The 8,546-nt window shown below is 33.3% G+C and overlaps 1 long non-coding RNA gene across 1 annotated transcript; it reads left to right on the forward strand.

Annotated features, from left to right (window-relative positions):
- The first annotated feature begins 540 nt into the window (after positions 1 to 540).
- On the forward strand, positions 541 to 8,056 carry LOC104916328. The gene is made up of 3 exons (XR_796576.2): positions 541 to 642; positions 3,683 to 3,825; positions 4,330 to 8,056. It is a non-coding gene; the product is annotated as an uncharacterized LOC104916328 (long non-coding RNA).
- The last annotated feature ends 490 nt before the right edge of the window (positions 8,057 to 8,546 follow it).

Genomic DNA, 8,546 nt, shown 5'->3' on the forward strand with positions numbered 1-8,546 from the left:
AGTACATAATAGAAACCAAGCCAACCAAGTGAAAGTAATCACTACAAAACACTAAAATGAAAAAATAAATGGTTTTATATATATAAATATTTTTATAACAGTATTTAGGACTTCTTTTTGTCAGTACTAAACATCTGTAACATTTGATAAAAGTATTTCCTAGTACTGTCTTCTACTTTACACTCCACCAACCCACAATTAATTTCTTTTACTAGTGTGAGAATTAGAAAGCAGGTCTGAATAAGAGTCATTCTTTAAAGCTCTGGAGTAAACTGAATTAAATAAAACTGCAGTGAATGGCATTTTCATCTCCCTTGTGTAAGAAGAATGCTAAAAATAAATAAATAAATTGAACTGTACTGATGGAACTTAGGATGTGCTAGGGAAACAACACCTGTAAATTTATCCTGTAGAATCTTTTATTGATTATCTCCTGAAAAAAAAAATGATATAAGATTAAATAAACCACTAGGGTTTTTTTATGGCATATTTCTTATGGTGAAATGCATGTCTTGGCATTCATATCCATTTATTAAATGTTTTGTTTATCTTTGTTTTTAAAAGAATGGAGCAGATGATGTGAAGAGACATCGATGGTTCAGGTCTATAGACTGGGATGCTGTACCTCAAAGGAGACTAAAGGTGCCTTCTGAAAAATACTGTATAGGACATGCCAGTGAGAAGTTACTGTTCATTTGATCTGTTCTTTTTTGCTGTGTGTGTATGTCTTCATGTGTGTATGAGTATCTGAGTATTTGTATCCATCAATAATTATACTTTTTTTTTCTTTTTATACTGCAAATTTAATTTATTTGAATGTCTATTCACATATTATGTGCAATACACTTATGAATAGTCAATTTAAAATAGCCTGCTTTGTTTTGCTGGAGTCTGGTGATCAACATTACATACAATAAGCTTCAGTTTTCATTTATAGGTCTTTGTAAGTAACTACTGTTGTAGGATTGAAAGAGTGTTGGTGTGGGGTTACCTTTGTTTGCATCTTGTACTTGTGGGAATATTTTCTCTGGGCTTTAATTTTTTTCTGCCAAGTTCAACTCAGGTAAATGCTTTAATAAAATGTAAAGCATATGGGAGTAGGAAGAAGAGGAAAGGTGAGAGAGAAGGATTTATGAATGTAATTCTAACCTAAGTTTTAACAGCACTGAATTCTAGTATTATATGAGTGAGGGCAGATGTTTGCAAAAGCTATCAACACTGTAAAATGCTTTTTAAAGAACTTTGGAAGTAAACCGTTCTTTCTTTCCTCAAAGTTCTAACTGGAACAGTTTCTCACAGAAGTGATTTTCAATAACATAGATAGCCATCTGCAGTCAGTCAGGTACTAATTAGATGTTTGGATTTACTTTTATTTGCACAGCTTTTTACAATGAATTTCTAACTAGATAATTTGGGGAAAATAGATAAGAGGTGAAAACACTCATGAGGTATTTTTGTAAACAACATCCTAATGTAATGCTGTAGGCAGTTTTTTTTCTCCATTTGATGTTGGGATTACAACAGCTAATTGACGATTTATCTACAGGTGTTACAACAAAGGCACATTTTTCATATTACCTACCATAAATTCTGATCACGCAGAAATCACAGATGGGAATATAACATCGTAATAGAAATTCCAACTCTGGTTTACAATGATTTGTATTACTAAATAAATAGCAAATAGTATTAAAAAAGTGAATGTTAGTCTCAGATCCAAGCACCCTTTATGCAGCATTGTAATTAAAAAAAAAAACTCACTGGCATTTGGGTAATGAATTTGAAATTTTGTTTCTTAGTGATGATTGCATTGAACTTTAGAAGATGAGGATGAGATCCTACTTAATTATTCTTCAAAGCAAAGACATAAATTGGGTCACAAATTTGCTTTCTGATTCTGCTTCTAAAAATAACTATTTTGATAACCTTAGTCTTTTATCTACTGATGAAGAGATGGAAAACATGACATAATACATGCATTTTTCCTCTAAAAAGTATGAGTTGTTCTGTTGTACAAGGGGGCATTGAATCAGAGTCCTGAAATGATCTTAAATGTCAATATTTTCCAAATAACATTAAATGCTGGGAGAGAGAATGTAGTTTTGTTAATGTGAATTCCTCTCTCTGCCTCTGCATTACATAACAAAACTTGTTTCCCTGATAGTTTGCTTCCAGGGAAGCAGGGCTATCAGGCATTCCCTCTCCTGGAGCAAATAGCTCTGATTTTTCTTGAAGACCCATTTTCCATGGGCCTTGAGGCTCTTTCACATTTTGAAAGCAAGATCAGGATAAAGCAGGTTTTGGGCCAGGCTACATCTTCCCTTGACATTAACTGTAGCGTTTTGGCAGTATTCAGTCAGTTTGGATAGCTGTCACTGCACAGGAAGTTTTGAAAGTACATTTTCAACTTGTTTTTGCAGTTTGAGAATATTGGAGGATTGAGATTATGAAAGACTATGGCCTGGAGAGCTGTCCTACATACCTGTGTCCCCCACACACAGCTCTCTGGAACTCTGCATTAAACATTAAATCACAGAAGCTGAGCTTCTGGAGCAAAGCACATTGTGCCCGTCTTCATAAGAATCTGTGCAGTATTCTGTGGCTGCCATATTGCCAAAATAAGGCTTTGTTTTTGATTGAAGTGTGGAGGTACTGTCTGTAAGGACTTTTCCTTCCAGCTGCAAACTTACTAATAGCATTTTTCAAAGCCTAAAATTTCAAATTAGATCTCAGAGCAGTGGAAGCCTTTATCAGGAAATGGAGAACAACATTTGTAGTTCTTTTTGTGCTGTAAGTTTCTTTGGCCTATTTGGTGTCCTTTAGGTTTTCTTAAACTAGAGCAGTATGTTTGGTATACTGATACTTAAGGTCTCCATACCACTAAGAAGGGGATAGAAATGAAGATCACTTGAGTAAAGAAATGTTTTTTCTACCTGTAACTGATTAAGTGTTTCAGAAAGAAGATTTCTCACATTCCTGTGTCCAGAAGGGCAGAGCAATCTCAGCCCTAAACAGAAAACAGGAAAAAAAACCTGTAAACTGGAAATCCAAAGGATCTTCTGAGGAAAGAGGTAGAAAACAATTATTTCTCATTGGACTTCCAACTTCCATAAAATCCAAAGATCCGTTTGTGTTAAGATACTTTTACTGACATCCTTGTGAAAATCAGTTTTTTACAGTGCAACAGTTTCGTTATTTGCTGCCTAGTAGATAGTGTGAGGCACATACAAGTTAGTTATTTCAGCCTCTTCAAATGCAGCCAATCTGTAATTGAAAATAGAAGGCTTTTTTTTTCTTCAATTACAAAATAATTACCTGCCCTGCTATCGTGACTTTATCTTAGTTGAAAGGGATCTGATGATGATTATGCTGCTGCTTGCCAGTTGGCCGAAGAGTGAAGGATGAGGAGAGTGGCAGAGTACTCTGTAATAGAACATACCTGGAAGCTTAACTGAAATAATCTTGTGCAGTAATTAACTTCCATTTGTGAAGTATCTGGAGCTTGAATGCTAAACAAATAGATATCTGCATTATAAGTTGTTTTTTTTTTTAACTTCAGACAAAGCTTTGGAACACGTACGTGTTGCTGTAATCTTTTCTCTCTCAATGTCAGTCAATATTGGTGAAAAAGGTGGACTTCTGTAAATGCACACTAACTTTTTTTTGTACTTATGCTCACTAGCCTCCTATAGTGCCGAAAGTATCCAATGATGGAGATACTTCCAATTTTGAAGCTTATCCTGAAGATGACTGGAACAAAATGCCTCCAGTACCCCCTAAAGATCTAGAAATTTTCAAGAACTTCTGAATGCAACACTGGACAAGGTATGTTTAAAGGCCAGGAATCCTCTTCAAAAGATTGCAGGTTGGTGAGTGAGAGCCTTGTGCAAAAACTGTGTCTTCTGATTCATAACAGTGATTAGTTCTTCCATACAGGTCTTGAAACCAACATGAATTGGCCACAGCAATGCATGGTATAAAGTAAAATTGATATAATAGATTTTAAAGCAGGCTTAGTGAATGATAGAGGTATGCAACAGACTTTGTTCTATAGTGGTTCTTATCCAAGTATATTTTAATCTTTCAATCTTAACTTTTTAAATTGAGTGTGAAAAGCAAAAATGTAGATTCATTTGACAAATAACATTCATTTCTTAATTCCAAGATTTTTGTATTAAGAGTAAATGCTTTAGTTCAAGGAACAGGATTGTCAGTTTAATTCTATACCTTGAATTATGTTTTAGAACTGTGAAAGACTGAAAACTGACATTGAATTCACATGTTCTGCATTGTGTTTTTAATTCTTTTTTTTTTGTTTTTTTGCCCTAGAAACTGGAAAGAAAGTAAAGAGCAAGCCTGAAGAAAAAATTAAATTAATACATAAATGAAGACTTTCCTTGTGGATGAGAATTATACTGCATTCAGATATGCAAACGAGAATATAATGAATATCTAAAGAGTTGGAGGCAGGCAAGCATCAGTTTTAGCTGTAAACATTTGGCATTGGTTTAGTAAATTGTAATGTTGACAGTCTACTCCGAAATAGACTTGAGTAAAGTGAAATATTTTAGGATTTTTTTTTAACTTATGGTTTAGTTAAGTTTCCTGCTATTCCCAGATCCTTTTTGCATAATTAATTCATAGATTTAATTTTATAAGTTTATACTAAACTTGTGTAATTAAAAGCACAAATTAGTATATATGTATATAATGAATACAATACAACTAAAGCACAGGAACTGTGCAAAGATGTAAATTTTTGTACTTTGCAGAGTCTATGATTTTTATTTTTCAAATAATGTTTTTCAAGAAGTTCTCTAGGGATAAAAATCTTAAAAGGATAAATGAGTTTTTCATCATCTTATATACATTTTATAATTCTTTGTAAAAATAAAAATAATTAAGTTTTAAATAAGATTTGTACCTAAAATTTCCAATGCCTCATACTTGCAACCATAGTACTTGAAAGCAGAAAGACAAGGGCATGTTTTATTGTTGATTAAGATACATCTTAATGGTTAATTTATGAAATTCTGTTACACTGATGTCTCTACAAACCAGGATATTGAGTGATGACGTGCTGTCTGAAATGTGATTCCTCTTGTGACAACTCTCTGTAAACATTCAGCTCAGTGCATACTGGTATAAGGGCTATAACTGGCTCTTACAGTTGTTGTTCTCTCTCTTAAGCTTGCTATCTTTTCTAAATTTAAAGCATGAGCCATAACAGACTTTCTTCATTATTGGCATAGTTGTTGTTGAATATTTGGCACTTCTAACTATCAGAGGGAACACTAAATATATGTTAGAGCCTGCTCTTTCTGCTCCTGCTTTTGGAAATAGCCTGAAGTCTCCACTGCCAGGAATTCTATATGTACAGTGCTCAAGCCTTAGATCTGAGGAGTTTCTTTTAAACTGTATAACAGCTTTTTGACATCTTAAATACACTGAATTTAGGAAATATTTGCAATACTGTTTCATTTTAAGTAGCACCAAGAATCTGTGTGTGCATATGTATTTCTCTCGTATATGAGTACGCATAAACAAAAGTAGATTGTATACAATTCAGGATTATTTCAGTCTTTTTCATGTTTCATATTGAGATATTTGTTTTAATACAGGGGAAACTGAGTGCTTTGATTTCAAAAAGTAAATACTTTTTTGGTTTTAGGGAAATCATATTTAGATCAAAAGTTTTTGTTTGTTTCAGAAGTGCATCAGCTTATTGAAGTTGTACCACTGTGACTGATGGCTCTACATAAAACTGTCTCTGTAGATTTTACAGACTGTTTTCCCTGCAAAGAATTCTCTCCACATTTTTTATTAATCTAAAATGCCATATAAATGGGGGCCAAAGATTCATTTTTCAGAACTAAATTTTGTGTGCTTACTATACAGGCATTCTAGTAATTGCAAATTAAATTACTATCTTTATAAATTTATGACAGATCTACAGCTGGTCTCTCCTGATGGAAAAATTACTTCAGTTCTCTTTTGTTTAGCTCTAAACAATGCAGAGATGTAGTAAATAGTAAATGTACTTTGAAAGCTTGCAATTTCTAGTTTACTAGATCTTTATCTTTATAAAACAAATTAATTCTTAGAGACTGTATGACTTTTTGCAGAAATACAATATGTAATAAAGTTACGCTTCTTCAAAGAGGTAGTTCTGAATTATTACAAATATTAAAAAGTGCTGCAAGTTGATTGCCCCAGCTGAAAATCAGTGAAAACTATATAGGAATACATAATAAGGAGAAAATCCACGGAAAATTATCCTTTTAACATGGTATAAATACCTTGTTCTCTTGAAAAATGAGTCTAGACTTCTTTATTTGTATCCATGGAGTGAGTTATTCCAAATCAGTTGGAGAAACTGAAGTACATAAAAGAGCTTACTTTGTCTAAGGGGGGAGGAAGCACAGTTTATTTTTTAACGTGCAAGTTTCAGTATTTTTTTGAATCCTAAGTACTACGAAAACAGCATGATTTTGTGTTTTTCTTTCAAATTTAAAAACCGCACTGTGTTTAAGTCTTCAGAGCTGAGTAAATGAAGTTTGAAGTTGCATTTTACTAATCTGCTACATTGGTGGTCAGAAGTTTTGAAAGGTTAACAGAAAATCATTGATTTTCTTTCTTACCTATTCTTACTCATTCACATACCCATTGCTGGCAGTGGATGCACTGGCTCTCACACTATGATAGAGACTAAAGTGAATACAGTCTTTATAGTACTAATCCATGGACTTCACGTTGTTTCCATAACCATGTGTACTTACACCTAACTACTGACCCCGTCAACATGCTTTCTAGTACAAAACTACCTTCAAAATTTTTTAAATTAAAATCCTTAATAAGAAACCTTTTTGAAACATTATTATAAATGACCAGTTATTTTCTCTACAGTCTTCAACTTACTGAACTGTTACTTTACATGCCCATTTTATTTATTTGCACAAGTGAGTTGGTTTTATTTTAAGTCTTTGCTGGGACTTCATGGACCACTAACGAACACAGTTCTGTCTGAGTGCTCAAGCAGATGTTTCCAGATACATACTGCTCTAAGGACTCTGGATTTATTTTATTCTTTCTTAAGCAAGCTAGAACACTTCTGTTTTTCCTTCCTCCTCTATTCTGAAGTTCATTTTATTATGGTTGCTTCTGTTAACATATATTTTTGCATATAGACTGTTGCATAAGGACTGTTTTCTTGTAAGAGCCCATAGGCCTTTCATATTCTGCTTTGGCAAACAAGAATGTCAAACATTAAAAAACAATCTTTATTTTTGAGTTTTATATATATATATTTTTAATTGCCCGATTTGAGGTTTTAAGTGATAAACGTGCATTGTAAACTCAATTGCCTTGTAACCAAATAATAAAAATGCTTCATGATTTAAATGGACAACATGCTGTAGATTTTCCTGTAAATTAGCTTGATCAATGAATATGTGTGCTACTGAGCTTTAACTTATGTGATCTTCCACTGTAAAAAATCATTGTTAATTGATCAAAATATAGGTACTGAACTATGTTTAAATAGATCAACAGGGATTGTGCAAGTTTGAAAGCAATTAAGATATGGCTGTTCCTCAGCCCGTCTGCTTGCCATTCAGAAGAGTTGTGATGCAGTGCTTCCTATGCTATAGAGTTATTTTTCAGCTTTCAATGACTGTAGCATGATTCCTTTTCGTACTGTACTGTGTACAGACTTCCCATGTTTTGCACTTTTCTATGGCAAACCTAACTGCTTTATAAATACTCTGTTGTGTAGTAGGTAGTGGTAGTGATAGCAGGCATTTGTGTAGTACATAACCAGTTTGATCCGCTAGTTTTGCGAGGTGAACTTGGACTAATGTTGTATGTTTCTGGTTGCTTGTTGTGGCTCACATGTATAAGTACTGTTCAAAGTTACAAAGTCAGCCCTCATTGCACAATGAAAATCACTGTGATCTGTACATAAACCCTAGTAAAATTTTATTGCTGCTTAATTTATGTAATATCTGTCAAATCTGGATTCATTTAATAAACCTTTATAACTTTTTGAATGTTTAAACCTAGTTTGCTTCCATTTATGTTGGGAGGAGGTACAGGTTCTTCATCCAAAAAAATGATGAGGGAGAGAGGAATAGGAAAACAACTTTTCCTTTTTCTCAGGAGTTAAGTCTTTCCAGAGTATGACAGAAGTGGTGGAAAATATTTCATTTGGCATGGAAGAAGTACCAAGAAGTACATTTTCCAATTCATTTCAGGTAGTACTGATACTGAAAACCGTTGACTTGAACTTCTCATTAAACTTTGATTATATGACCCTAATTTATTTGACATTTTCACGATTTAATGATCTGAACACTATCCGGAACATTTATTTCAATCTTTGCTGTCATTTTGCTAAGCACCAAAGAATATTCTTAAAATGTCAAGCACACCTAACTGAACCTTTTTTTCATCTTCTATCAAAAACTTCAATCTTGCTTTTACCAGAAATCATTTAGATGTTGGTTGTAAATTACTTCTCAAGTGTCAGTTGCACTTTATTTCTTACC

The sequence above is a fragment of the Meleagris gallopavo genome, chromosome 1, assembly GCF_000146605.3.
Source record: "Meleagris gallopavo isolate NT-WF06-2002-E0010 breed Aviagen turkey brand Nicholas breeding stock chromosome 1, Turkey_5.1, whole genome shotgun sequence".
NCBI classification, from domain to species: Eukaryota; Metazoa; Chordata; class Aves; order Galliformes; family Phasianidae; genus Meleagris; species Meleagris gallopavo.